The 15,547-nt window shown below is 42.8% G+C and overlaps 1 pseudogene; it reads right to left on the reverse strand.

The window, feature by feature from the left end:
• Positions 1-3,428: 3,428 nt before the first annotated feature.
• Positions 3,429-5,561, reverse strand: LOC130038096 (rho GTPase-activating protein 19-like; annotated as a pseudogene).
• Between the last annotated feature and the right edge of the window lie 9,986 nt (positions 5,562-15,547).

Below are 15,547 nucleotides of genomic sequence, written 5' to 3' on the forward strand. Positions count from 1 at the left end.
GCAACAGAAGCATTCAGGCTATTATGCACTGCACCTCTTCACTCTCTACCCTCACCCCCCTGCCCAGAGGAATGATGCCTCAGAAAGCCACCTTTTCTATAGAACATTTGAAACAAGGTCCACTAGCCCTGGCATAAAGAGAAGATACATCTTAAAGGTTCAGAGTCTTCCCCCAAAGCTAGGGTAATACTGTATATGCTAATAATTCAGGTTTGGACCCAGACCCTGTCTTTAGTACAATGTCTTGCGAGTAGAGGAAGGCAGGGATGAGGGCAAGGAGAAAGCATCAATTAAGAAAAGACCCAGAGTGAAAGCCCGTCATTCTGTTTAAACATCTGTGCAAGATGAGTACAAAGTACAGCAGAAGACCCTGGAGAAAGCACCGTTTCCCCCACTGTGACACAGCCACACAAACCAGCCACTATGACCATGGGGTACCCCACGGAAGAGGGTTTTATTTCTTTTTTAAAAAATTTTAAATGTAGGAGTACTGTTATGAGGAGGGTTTTATTTTATTATTATTTATTCTCATATTTTAGGGGGTTGGGGACTGGACCCCACCCAGCGATGTTCAGGGCTTTCTCCTGGTGGTACACAGAGGACTATAAGGGATGCCAGGGATGGAGCTCGGCTTGGTTCTGTGCAAGGTAAGCGGCCTCCCACAGAGAGCAGGATTTTAAACCCACCCAGAATGGCGCCTGGGAAGAAGCTGAACCAAAGCTCTGCTCTGCTCTGACCTGCGGATCCACAGCAACCACCTTAGATCACCCATGATCACATCCCATGGGCCCTGCATAATCTGTCTCTGGGAACACTTTGCTCACTGCTGACCACCTCTGGGAAAAGAGCGCCTTTGTGGGGTCCGCTGTGGTTTCAGCTGAAATCCACTCATCTCCCCGAATGGGTGGGCACTTAACTGTCAGGTTCTCCTCCCCTCTCAACCTCTGGGGAGGAGCTATTCACTCCAGAGTCAGAGACCGCAGAGCTCAGGCTCAGAACTGCGGGAACAACTCTAGTCCTGACAGCCAGGCTCCCTGGGGTGGCTCTCTAGGTCAGCACAGCTCACTGGGACAGCACTGGGCCAAAGGGCTGCTCTCTGTGCTCAGGTTGGTGATGGTTACCACCATCTTCAGACCATTTCAGTACTGGTGTCATCATGACAGGTGAGTATCTAAAATAACATACTTTGGGGGTATGGTGCCGCCAGCAGGTCAATCTACACCTGTGAGGCAAGTGCATCAGCAGCCTCACAGCGCCTTCAGACTTCTAGATACCCCAAAATTGCTGCTGTGCCTTTGGCCAGATCCCAAAACCTTGGGGTAAAATTTACCAAGAAAGTAAATGGCCAAAAGTTAGGTATGTGGGAGACACACCACAAACCACCTCCGGCTCAGCTATATAATTGGAGCCATGGTCTCTCTAGTTCCTGATTGAACTGCTTAACGGCCATGATCCCAGACACTCAGAAACAAATCTCGAAACCCAAAGGCTTTTGGCAGAAATGCATCCGGTTCCTGCAGTAGGCTACAGGTGCTGGGTCACCCCAGGTGGGAACAGGTTTTGTGCCTTGGCCTGTTGCCCTTGGAGGCCCGGTGGTCGTCATCCTCCAGAGGCCACTGGACAGTCAGGTTTGGGCCCACAGTGATGACACACGTGGGGCCTCACAGGATGGGGGTGGAACCGGCCCTTCCTTCCCCGTCCCAACTAGACCCTGAGTCGCCGCCCACGAACTCCTCTCTGGCTCCTGATCAAGCTACTTAACAGCCATGATCCCAGAGTCTCAGAAACAAATCTTGAAAACCAATGGCTTTTGGCAGGAATGTGTGTGGGCCACACAGTAGGTTACCGGCTCTGGGCCACCCCAGGTGAGAATAGGTTTTGTGCCTTGGCCTGCTCCCCCTTGGTGGCTCGGTGGCCTCCATCTGCCAGAGACCATTGGACAGTCAGGTTTGGGCCCACAGTGACGAGACATGCGGGCCCTCATGGGATGGGGGTGGAGCCGGCCCTTTCCTCCCCACCCCAACGAGACCGCGAGTCACCGCCCACGAATGGCCTCTCTGGCTCCTGATCAAGCTACTTAATGGCCATGATCTCAGAGACTCAGGAACAGATCTCGGAACCTAGCAGGTTTTGGCAAGAAATCTCTCCAGATTTAATTGTTAAAATTTCGGAATTTCAAAATTGCGCAGCCACTACTGCAACCACACAACATCATATATTATTCATCACCAGCAATAGAAAACAAATTGTCTACTGTTGCCTTTTCAGCAGATCTGAGTGTTGGGGTAAAACCCCAAATAATAATGGTGGGTGTGGTGTCGAAATGTTGAATGTGATCAAAGTGTAGAGAGAGTGATTTGGAAATCATCTGCCCCACAGGTAGGGGAAGGGTGTAGGATGGGGGCATACTGGGGTCTTTGGTGGTGGAGAATGGGCACTGGTGCAGGTACGGGTGTTTCATTGTATGACTGAGACTTAAATCAGAAAGCTTTGTAACTGCTCTCACGGTGATACTCAACATACTTGAGGCTGGAGCCATAGTACAGAAGGTACAGCATTTGCCTTGCACCTGGCGAACCAGGGTTCGATTCCCCTTATCCCATATGGACCTCCGAGCACCACCAGGAGTAATTCCTGAGTGCAGAGTCAGGGGTAGCCTCTGAGTAATGTTGCGTGTGACCCCCCCCCCCAAAAAAAACCCCATGGTTTCATATTTTCTTTTCTGGATCGCTTTAATTGTCTAATATCTACAAATTCCAGAGTAAGGTATTTGAGTTTCCTTTCTGATATCATTAGATTTTTCCAGGACCTTCCTATGTTAGGGTCCGAGGTTGATAATCTCTCCTCTCCAAACTACACAAAGAGTCCAGCCAGTAACGCAAAACACAAGCAGAGTTTATTCAAGCCATCTAGCTGGGGTCAAGCTCTTAGGCACCAGGCCAAAGCAAGACCCCGAGTAAGGGAGATGCTTCAGATTATATAGGCAGTGATTACGCCGTAGCCCACGCTTACAAATTCAAAGAAAACCAGTTAGTAAAAATGCAAGTTTCATGACTCAAATGAAAACATAATTTCAGATAGTACAAACAGTTACAGATCGGTCATCTGGACATGTTCCAGGACGTTCTGGCTGTTACTCACCCCCTGCCCGCGTCAGGGTTGCTACTGATGTTTGGATTATGAAACTATTTGCCAAGGCCAAGTTTTCAGCCCAGTTGTCCTTCCCTTGCAGAAGGTCAAGGGGGAAGAGAGCAGGGTTAGGTATCTATGAGAGAGGGAAGATTGCATTATGTAACACTTGAAAGCTAAAAAGCAGCCCAGAGAAGAGATGTTAACCCTTTCCAAACCATTCTGGTCACAAGAGTCATGGCTTGTCCATTTTCATGGGGTCTGTGCTTCTACCCATTTGTGGGTCAGTCTCCAAAGACTCATCCTAACAGTCTGGTTGGGCACCAACCGTATCCAACACCTAGACCATTGAAGGAACTTTACTGGACCATCTTCTGTATCCAGTGAGAAGATGCTTCCTGCCCTTGAGTTTGCATTGCAGCCTGTTTGTGAAAGTGTCTGCTAAGCTGCTTCTTCTTTGCTGAACTTGTCATGTTGTAAACATGCTTGAACAGCTTTTGAGTGCTCCTTCTGTATGCTGCTGTGTCTCCTCATGGGAACAGAAATCTAGCTGGTTCTGTTTCTGAGACTTTGCCAGCTGGAAGGTTATGAAACTGTCAAATCAAGATTATCTTTTGATACTTGAGTTCTGGAGCTCAAATCTGGCACATTATTGAAAGTAAGCAGGAGCCTTAAAAATCTTCTGGGAGTATTTTATTTATTTATTTTATTTTTAATTTTATAAAGTATTTAACAATATTTTATTACATTTAATATTCAAACGCCAATCCTACCACCATTACACGTTCCCACCAACCTATGTCAGACGTTTCCATCCTGAACCCCAACTTCTGTCCCAATACAGAACTGAAATAATTTATTTTGTATTATTTGTTATGAAAAACTGCAGAACATGCTCCAAAAAAGTTTCGTTAGAGGAAACAACATGAAGATTGTTGTATTTCACCCAGGGGTCATTGAGCCATTCTATAAGAGATCACCAACATGTTGTTAAAGGTTGAGTCTTGTGATGGTCAAGGGGGGAGAGAGCAGGGTTAGGTATCTGTGAGAGAGGGAACATTGCATTATGTAACACATCACTGTCACTGTCACTGTCCTCCCATTGTTCATCGATTTGCTCTAGTGGGCAACAGTAACGTCTCACAACAAATTGTGAGACTTGTTTCTATTTTTGGCATATTTAATACGTCACGGGTAGCTTGCCAGGCTTTGCAGTGATATATACACATACATATGTATATATATATCTGTAAAAAATATTTCCCTCTAAGATTGGTTGTCTTTTACGTTAAACCCTATCAAATGTGGTGCGGTATTCTTGGAGTATGGATGGTGTGAGGTATGAGTTCTGCAGCCACGCAGTCCAGGAATACGTTCATTTGTGGGTGAGGCTCAGCCCGACTGTGTGGAGAGTGGCTGTGAGTGAGCATGACAGCGGGTGAGTTCTGGAGGTCTTTTAGCTGTTGAGGCTGGGTCCCTTGAGGCAGGGAGAAGTCTCACCCACCCCACTCCAGGGCACTTCTGGGAGTAGTTTACTCATAAAAGCCATGCAGTTGTTTAATGTTGTGATATTCTCTTCAAGATTGTTTGCTGTGGGGTTCTTTGGCCTAGGACATCGAGTGCAAACATTAGAGCAAGATTTATAAATAGATAACTTATTCTTATCATGCTTATCATCTGGTAGAGGAGGTAAAGCAATATTTTTACCAAGTTATGACTGGGTGGAGGGAGAACAAGAAGAGCCACTGAAAAGCCTCAATTTGCTCCTCCTCTGGCACATTGGTCTTGTTCCCTTTACCATCAATTTGCATCAGCTCAACAATTTTGAGTTATCCTTGGAAATTTTTATGTGTCATCAAGGGATCAGTTAACTTTCCTAGAATCATCTTCAGTAGGTGGCAACATCATTTGAGTGAAACTCCCTTAACTCCAAGTTAATGTTAATTTCATTATTGAGAGCATGTCTTAAAATCTATTGTTATACACTGCCCTTGTTCTCTAAAACTGCTCTCAAGTTTTTGTGTAGATATTCAATCAGCTGGTATATCTGGGCAATGTCTTTTCTATCATTGAGGATCCAAATACTACAACTTTTTATTTGAGAGACATCAGAGACCAAATGAATCCTGAGGCTGGGCAGCACCCACCCCCACCCCACTCCCAGGCAACTTGTGATCCTCTTGTCCCATCCACTGAGTCAATTCAGTTCCCGGTAAATAAATGAGTCTTGAGATATTTTGCCACCATACTGGTATTTGGTGTGAATACTTCCAATTTTTCATGTCAGAGTTTTTCCACAAAAAGTCAGGAGTGAAGATAGTAAGTTGACTGTGGAGGAAAGAGTCATTGCAGATGATAAAACTGGAGATGGAATTACTATGACAGGATTTTCAGGCTGACACCCCACCTTTACCCTGAGCCTCAGTCTCCATCACAGACAGAAAACTTTTGACAGCACTCCTCCACTGGATAGTTTATTTAATGCAAATTTTCTTTTTAAACACCTTTAAGCTTCGTTGTTTTGTTTTGCGGCCACACCAGGTGGTGCTCAGGGCTTATTCCTGACTCAGTGCTCAGGAACTTTTAACATGGCATTACTACCCCAGGAATGTCCTAATCAACGGAGTTTGTCTCTTTCCATCAGAGTTTTCATAATGGTAAAGGCTGGTCCCATACAAATCTACGGCATTTGCTTTTCAAAAGGAAAAAATACAGAACTGTGAAGCATAAACATTAAGGATAAAGGCTGCTGAAATGTCATTTCCTCCCCAGAGAGATGAAAATAATAAAATCAAATGTCACTAATTTTTCTAATGATGGGGAAGGAAGGGTTTGAATAGTAACAATAGAAAAAAAAAGAATAAACACAGCTGAAAACAAGCACCCCTCCGCTCTGCATCCAATGTTAAATCACAGTGCTCACTTCCCCCATCCGGGGTCCCAGCAGTCACTGGTAGGAGAGTCGATACGTTAGACCAGGATCTTTATACATGGTGATATACTTGCACCAAACCTCTGTATCTTGACTTATTTAGCTGGGCAGTAATGAGAGCCATAACCATTTGTTAATGCTGGTATTCGTATTATTGAAGACCCAGCAATATTAGGGTTGAATAATTCATATTGTCCGAGGAGGTTTAATAATCTTTTATAAATACTCAACCCTTTCATTGGAGAAAAGAGTTTGGAAGAAGGCAATGGGGATGATTTTAGTTTGCCCCTGGCAACTTGGACAAAGGAAACTAGAATTTTATTGTGAGGCCAGACTGAAGAGGACATCCTTCTACCCAGCCTTATTGGTTTAACTGGAGGGTGCATAGTCATCCAAGAAAGGTGAACCCAAGTTGAAGATTACCAGCTTTGAGGAAGGAGCTGACACAGAACAGAAAGGATTTGAAATGGAATGGGCAGGCTGCAGTATTTGAACATCATAACTATCCTTTTCCCTCATTCACCCTCTGCTTTTTCCATTGTATCTGTACCCATGTTGAGACTACAGTATTGCATTCTGATCCACTCCTTTCAACATGCACATTGATAACTTTGATTGGTTCCTTGGCTGATCAGGAAATGGCAAAAACACTAGGATGGATTTCGTTCGGAGCAACATACTGCTTTAAGCAAAGACATTCTCCAGGATGATCATTAATGAGGAGGATCCCTAGACAATCCAACCCAAGTAGTTTCTTCAACTAAGCTGTGCCAGAGAGACACAAAAATTGGGAAAACAGGAAAGTAAAGGAGAAATGGAGGAAGAAAAAAAGTGAGGATATTGGAATTTATGACTCATTGGTCACCTGCACTGCTTTGCACATCTACGAATTGGATAGTGGTGACTTCTGCTAACAGTTCATCTCCTTTCCCCATTTTGATATGGGGTTGTTGGATGTTTTTGTTGTTGAGCCTTGTAGGTACTTTCTAGATTTTGGATATTAGTCCTTTATCGGGTGTACTGTTGCAAATATTTACTCCTATTCAGTGCGGTGTCTTTTTATATGGCTTGATCTTCTTTTGCTGTGCAGATGATTTTTTTTAATTTGATGTAGTATCATTTATTTATTTTATTTATTTATATGTAGTTCAGGATTTAGGGACTACACCTGACTGTGCTTGAGTTTTTACTTGGTGTTGTGCTTAGCGATCACTCCTGACAGAGTGCTCAGAAGACCCCATTGTGTGCGGAGGATGGGGGGTGGCTAAGGATTGAACCCAGATTGGCAGCATACAAGAATTATAGCATACAAACCTTACCTGAACTACTATGTCTTTGACCTCTCACTTGTTTTTTGTTTTTTGTTGTCTTTGCCTTTGTGGGTCACCTCATTGAAGATAACTTTGTGGTCAATTTTGTAGAGAGTTCTGCTGATGCTTTCTTGAAACATTCTTATTCTTAATATTTGCTACTACATGAAGCTGTTCTGCATCTCAAAACTATTCTTTAAGACCAACTCAAACTCCACCATTTTCTCAGTGTCTTGTGTATTCTAATCCACAGAACTCTTCAAACTCAGATAACAATTCTTTTGTGTTGATATTCACACAACATAAATTTACTTATATTATTTAATATTCTCAGGTATGTTTGTTGTGACAACTTTCAAGGAAAAAGTTTTCTTATATGTATCTCTTAAGGTGTTAACAGTGAATATAAGTGGTTTGAAACAGAGAATTCTTTAAATGTTATCTGACTCAAACAATTTAAAAATTATATTCAGCTTTGTTTTCACATAAGTATGTATAACGTTGATCATGTCCCCTATTAAGAAAATCATTCTTTTTTAGTTATAAATTCTTTAGTTGACTGCTTTTTAATTTTTTTATTAGTGGAATCATGAAGTAAGCACTCGGTTATGCCTGGGTTCATTTATTTGGCTTCATTAATACATTCCACCCATGTTATATATCAGTAGTCTGCTATTTTTGCTGAGTAATTTGTCATTATTTGAATACACCACATTTATTTATTCATTATCTGATGAACAGTGGAGTAGTTGCAAATTTTAAGTAAAGATTACAATATAATAATGTGAGGACCTTAATGAATGTCTTCTACAAAATGATAAGTCTAACTATTAGCTATCCCACTTTCATGGGTCATTACAAGAAGAAAATCAAAAGTTAAGAAAATATTTCTAGAAAGAAGCAAATAAAACTCAAAAAGATATATCTAACCCAATGCTAAAAGTAGCATTTTATTTTTGATATTTTTGAATAATATCCATGCAGTTTTCTTAGTGCAAATTTATGTGACTGTTGACCAAGCACATGAGTTCTTGTTGTCTCCACTTCCTGGCAATACTTGCTATTTCTTGTCACTTTTTTTTCTTTTTATTTATTTATTTATTTATTTATTGAATCACTGCGGGAAAGGTTACAAAGCTTTCAGGTTTAGGTCTCAGTCATGCAAATATCAAACACATTTCCCTTTACCAATACTTATTTTTTACCATGAAGAACCCCAATAAAACCCCACCCCCCACCCCTCCCAGTCCCTGTGAGGCAGATGAATTCTAGTTAACACTCTATCTGCTTTGATTAGATTCATTGTTTCAATAAAAGATTCACCACTATTATTTAGAGTTTACCCCCCCCCCCAAATCAAACATGAGGTTTTAGCCTTGTGGACAGCAGGTATGAGCTGGGGGTGTGGAGGCGACTAAAACCTCATGGGAAGTGGGGCGTTCCGGTCCGTCCTTCACGCCCTACCGAGGTCACCAGTTGCCCCCCACGAGTGGCTCTCCAGCACAGCCACGGCCCCAGAAGCACAAGGACTTAATGCAGAACCTGGCAGCTTGGAGCAGAAAAGTGAACGGACTACACGTTAATCCAGGCCATCATGTCTGTCCAGAGGGGAAAGGGTGTTGCCCCATTCACCCTCTCCTCTCTGGAAAGAAAGGTGGCGGCCACATGAGAGCCTTGTGGACAGCAGGCATGAGCCGGGGGTGTGGGGGCGACTAAAACCTCATGGGAAGGGGGGCGTTCCGGTCCGTCCTTCAAGTCCTACCGAGGTCACCAGTTGCCCCCCACGAGCGGCTCTCCAGCACGGCCACAGCCCCAGAAACACAATGACTTAATGCAGAACCCAGAAGCTTGGAGCAGAAAAGTGAACGGACTATGCGTTAATCCAGGCCATCAAGTCTGCCGGAGGGAAAAGGGTGTTGCCCCATTCGTCCTCTCTTCTCTGGAAAGAAGGATGGCGGCCGCATGGGAGCCTTCTTGTCACTTTTGTAATAGCTATTATGACGTTGTGAAATGACACCCCACTGTCTCTTTTACTAATGGTGCTGAGTATTGAATTCAGTACCTCATACATGAAAAGCAGTTGCTCTACCATGGAGCTACATCCCCAGCCCTCTCATTGTGATTTTGGTTTGCATTTCCATGACGAACCATTACGAAGTTGGTGGGCCCCATGGGTGACTTATGTTCGGTGGACCCCCACAGATGAGGGGCGGAGAGAAGAAAGACTGCTACTTTCTCCTAATCAGCCTCTACCATACTGGGATGGGCTGGGAAGGCAAGGACTGATGAGCCCTTGTGCATCATGGGCCAGAACCCTGTCAGCCTCTGAGGTGGCTGTCAAGTGACACCTGATGCCCATTCGACTTCCTCGCATGGAGTTAATCCCCATCGCCCAATTTCTTGGGGAGCTGTGGATTCAAGCTAGCAGAAGGAATTGTTCTTTTCAGAAAGGGAAAATCATTCCTAGGCCTCTTCCAGAGCTTCCATGGCTTTGTCCTTCTCACAAAAAAGAATTTCAGGAGTTGACAAACAGTGGAGGTTTTGAGGAAGGGGATAGAGGGAGAGAAAGTGAGAACAACGCCCTCAAGAGAGAACACAGGGTTCTCCAAAGGCAGAGGGAACCCCAGCACACATCTCAAGAGGGGAGATCCGGGAAACACATGTGCTTGGGCACTGTATGTGCTTGGCCACGTGGACACAAGCAGCACAGGGCTCAGGCAGCATATGTGCAGTTCCTTTTTTCAAAGTGGCTTTTATAGGGTTTTCCCCAAACTACCCCATTTAGGGCTTCTACCTAGGCAGGGTAGTTGCCAAGGGGGAAGAAGTGGGCTGCTCTTCTTTGAAAAGTCCTTTTCTTGGCCTTCATTCTCCCTGGAGATTCTCTTGTATGGTAGGTCCAGCCTTCTTCATTCTGGGATAGCTCCAGGTAAAGGTCTTAGTTGCTGTTGCCACAAAGGGGGTCCTGAAGGCATTAGAATTAGGTGGTTTTACAACTCTCCAGAAATTCCATTGCCATGGGGGCCTTTCCCTAATCTACCTGTCTACATAAATTATGTTGCCAATCTTTTTATGTGCCAGTTTGCCATCTGTATGTCTTCCTTGAAAAATGCTGTTTAGACCTTCTGCCTATCTTTTGGTCATTTGTTTTACTATTAAGTTGTATTAGCCCTTAAAATATTTTGCATATGAACACCTTGTCAATATATAATCTGCAAGTACTCTCATTCCTTAAGTTACCTTTTCATTTTGATGTAGTTCTCTTTGCTGTGAAGAATTTTAGTTTGATATAATTCTTCTTGTTTACTTTTGGTTTTGTTTTCAATATAAAAAAGTCGTGAGTAACTGGATTTTAAATTTTTTGTTAACCTGCATGTCTATCCTTCTGCAAGTAACACATTGTCTCATTACTGCAGTACTAAAACAAGTCTTGTATTGTTAAGTAAACATCTTCCATAACTATTGTTTTGATTATTTTGACTCTTTTGCATAGCCATTTATATTTTAAAATCAGCTCAATTTCTGCAAAAGACAATGGATTTTTCTTTTTAAGGTAAAGGTAAAGGTAAAGGCCCTCCCGTTGATCGTCGATTTGCTCGAGCGGGCCCAGTAACGTCTCCATTGAAGACTTTGTTGTTACTGTGTTTGGCATATCGAATACTCTCGGTAGCTTGCCGGGCTCTCTTTTTAATGAAGTAAAATAATTTTTATTGAAAGAAATTCAGAGAAATGTGAGGGGAGAGAAAGAAAGAAAAATACACGAGTTTCTCCAGAGGGGTTAAAGCAAAGAATAGCTTTTGGGAGAAGGTTATATACAATTTATGCAAATTGTCTTGACCTGGATTTCTCTGCATACATAGTAATTGGGCTGGAGCACAGCAGGTAGAGCATTTGCTTTGCACACAGCCGACCCGGGTTCAATTCCTCTATCCCTCTCGGAGAGCCCGGTAAACTACCAAGAGTATCCTGCCCACATGACAAAGTCTGGTAAGCTACCCGTGATGTATTCAATACGCCAAAAACACTAACAAGTCTCACAATGGAGACATTACTGGTTTTCGCTCCAGCAAATTGATGAACAACGGGAGGACAGTGCTACAGTGCTACATAGTACTTAATCTTAACCTTGTCACAGGGAAATCTGTCTTGGACTCTTGATGTTTCTTTCATATTCTTATCAGGACCTTTAGATTTTCCTATAGTTTCTCATTTTCTGAGGGTGTCCACCCTTCTCTGAGTTGTACCTTCGTTTTGACATCTGGGTGGTTCATCTCCAAAGAGTATTTTCGTCTCAAAGTATTTGCATCATGCCTTTGGACTACTTCAGAGTTGGGCTATTTCTTAAGCTTTATTATTTCCCAAAAACTCATTACCAGGTTCTCATATTTCTTTACCTGCATTATTCATCCCCTAAAGATTTCATCTCCCCCACTCTAAATTTTTAAGGGGTACATGGATAAAGGTCAGTGTTCTGTAATTTCTTCATCCTGACACAAAGGGAGTGGAATTTCATTCTAATTTAGTATTAATGGGGCCTAAGCAATAGTTTATTGGGTTTCAGAGTTGTCAGTCTGAAAGAGAAATCAGATTAGACAACATTATTTAAAAATACTATGCCCTGGAGGAGAAAAGCTTTCCTGGGCCCAAGGAGCAAAAAGTGTTTATGAGAACAAGAAAACAGATTCTGACTATTGTAAAGAGTGCTGCAATGAACAAAGAAGAGCAGAGGATCCTCCCAGGATGGGAGAAGCATGTTGAAAGTAGACTATAGACCAAACATGATTGTCACTCAATGCAACTTTTGCAAACCACAACACCCAAAAGGAAAGAGAGAGAACAAAAGGGAATGTCCTGCCACAGTGGCAGGGTGGGTTGGGGGGTATGGAGGGCGGGAGGGATACTGGGACCCATAGTGGTGGAAAATGGGCACTGGTGGAGGGATGTGTACTTACTTGATCATTGTATAACTGAAACCAAGCACAAAAATTTGTAAGTCTACAACTGTACCTCATGGTGTTTCACTAATAAAAATTTAAAAAAAGAGAGAACAAGAAAGCAGTAGCCATTGTATGAGCTTTCGTTCCTATATTGCAGACAGATAATTATAGGGGTATAATTTCTTTATAAATTATGTGGTATTATAAATCATTTTACAAATTAAGTATGGCTCATTTGGTGGGGTTTTTATAGAAAAACTGAGTCTTTGTGTTACTTATCCAGTTACAAGAATGTTTAATGATTATACAGTGTGGTCTGACTAGTTTTGGACTTTTTGAATTATCTATTTGGCCTTGAGCTTTAAGTATTATCTATTATCTCTAAGTCTTAGTGAGCTTAAAATCTGGGCTACCCAAAATCTATAATTTAGAGGAATTTTTACCATTTATCAGAAAAAGTCCAGGAATTCACAGGAATGTTAAGAATGTAAGGTGGGGGCAATTAAAAATGGAACGGCTCAGAGCAGCTGGCATGCAGTAACTGAGACTACTTTCAGTGAGGACCAGTTTCTGCACTGTGCAGAACAAAGTTGGCTTTAGTCAAAGCTTGACAGCTGCCTCGTGGGGCAATAACATTTTATCGATGGTACTTCCCTTGCTCCCAACTTTACCAAGCCACATGGAGCACTTTCTTTTACATTTTGATCAATCTCTTGTAAAAGAAATTAAGTTTCTGCTTTTATTGACCACCACATTTTCAAAGTTGACAGATGTATAAATTAGCCTTTAGTGTTGGATTTTCTTAGAAATAGTTTGATTGACTCTGTCAGAATCTGATCGCTGATGATGGAGCTGATTTTACCCTGGAGAGGTGAAAGCAAATAAATTCCATTAAATTTTACAGCAGTGGGCATGCTTGAATTATTTCCATTTAGATAGGAGGTGATCAGGAGGGGATTAAAGTTTTAATTTCATTTAACTTAATAACCACATTTAATAACCACACCCGTTATTCTCAGGACTTACTTGTGGCTCTGCACTCAGGGATCAGTCCTGGTGGTGCTTGGGGGACTATGTAGGGTGCTGGGGATTGAACCTGGGTGAACTATACACTATCAAACTGGTCCTGAATTTTCCAGGCTAAATTTTGGTTGGGGCTAATTTTCTATTTGTGTGAGGTAAAACTTGATCACTTGATCACTTGACATCCCGTTACTCATAGATTTGCTCAAGCAGGCACCAGTAACATCTCCATTCGTCCCTGACACATGCTAATGGAGCCCAATGGCGTCTACTCATTTTAGGAACACGAACAGCCTCAAACTGATCATTCAGGGTCTTGACGAGGAAGTCTGACCATCTCATAGGTGGGCGACCATGCAATCCTTTGACGTCCTGTGGAATTCAGTCACTAATGGCTCTAGTCCAGCGGTCATTTCCAAATCTCATTACGTATCCAGCCCATCTGATTTTTGACACCTTGTCAAATGAGACAGCGTCCCTGATTCTTGACCGTTGACAGAGGTCAGAACTCTGGATTCTTTCTCTCATTTGAGTGAAGCATGATACTCCAAGCATAGCTCTTTTGATTCCTATTTGAGAGACATGGATAGCGTTCTCATCCTGTTTTCGTAGGACCCAGGTCTCTGAGGCATATGTTAATGCAGGAAGAACAGTGGAATTGAAGAGAAGTGCCTGAAGCCAGAGGTTCTTCTTCCTCTAAGATATTTCTTCGACGTTCTTAAAGGCATTCCAAGCCACTCTCTTCCTCCTGCACAACTCAGGTGCCAGGTCATTCGTCATGTTGACTTCTCGACCTAGTTACACATAACTTTTGTATTCAGAGATGTTCGCTCCATTGAGAGTGAAGGGAACATCAGGAACTAGACCTTTTCTCATAAGCATTGTCTTTGAGATTCAGCTGTAGTCTGACATTTCCACACTCATGGTCGAAGTCAGCCGGCATTTGTTCCGCTTGGCTAATGTTTGGTGTTTTTAGAACAATGTCATCAGCGAAGTGGAGGTGGTATAGTTGCCGACCATCTAACTTCACTCCCATTCCTTCCCATTCCAGTTGTCTCATGACGTTCTCGAGGATGACACTGAAGAGTTTCAGTGATATGGTATCACCCTGCCGAACCCCTCTCTTGACGTCAATGATCACCTCCCTGTAGAATGGTGAGATCCTGGTAGTGAATCTGCAATATAGCTCATGGAGGATCCTGATGTACTGACTTTTTTTTTTTTTGGCTATTTTTTTTTTTTATTAGTGAAGCACCATGAGGTACAGTTGTAGATTTACAAATCTTTGTGCTTGGGTTTCGGTCACACAATGATCAAATACCCATCCCTCCACCAGTGCCCATTTTCCACCACCATGGATAATATCCCCCCCACCCACCCCCCACCCTGCCTCTGTGGCAGGGCATTCCCCTTTGTTCTCTCTCTCCTTTTGAGTGTTGTGGTCTGCAAAAGAGGCATTGAGTGGCAATCATGTTCAGTCCATAGTCTACTTTCAACATGCATTTCCCCTCCTGGGAGGATCCTCCAAACACCCTTTATTTGGTGCTTCTCTATCTGAACGGCCCTTTCCCCTAGAATACCCGGCTGGCCTCTAAGCTATGGGGTAATCCTCCTGGTGTTGATCTCAGCTATTCTTAGGTATTGATCTCATATTTTGTTGCTTTATGTCCCCCAGATGAATGCAATCTTTCTATGTCTATCCCTCTCTTTCTGACTCATTTCGCTTAGCATGATACTTTCCATATTGTACCATTTGTATGTAAATTTCATGACTTCATCTTTTCTAAGAGCTACATAGTACTCCATTGTGTAGATGTACCAAAGTTTCTTTAACAAGTCATCTGTCCTTGGGCACTCAGGTTTCTTCCAGTTTCTGGCTATTGTAAAGAGTGCTGCAATGAACAAACAAGTGCAGATGCCACTTCGACTACCTATTTTTGCCTCTCTGGGGTATAATCCCAGGAGTGGTATCGCTGGGTCAAATGGGAGCTCAATTTCTAATTTTTTGAGAAATGTCCATACTGTTTTCCAAAAGGGCTGAACTAGTCGGCATTCCCACCAACAGTGAAGGAGTGTCCCTTTCTCACCACATCCGCGCCAGCATCGGTTGCTTTTGTTCTTTTGAATGTGGGCCAGTCTCTGAAGTGTGAGATGGTATCTCATTGTGGTTTTGATCTGCATCTCCCTGATGATTAATGATGTAGAGCATTTTCTCATGT

The sequence above is a fragment of the Sorex fumeus genome, unplaced genomic scaffold (assembly GCF_029834395.1).
Source record: "Sorex fumeus unplaced genomic scaffold, SorFum_2.1 ptg000073l, whole genome shotgun sequence".
Lineage (NCBI taxonomy): Eukaryota > Metazoa > Chordata > Mammalia > Eulipotyphla > Soricidae > Sorex > Sorex fumeus.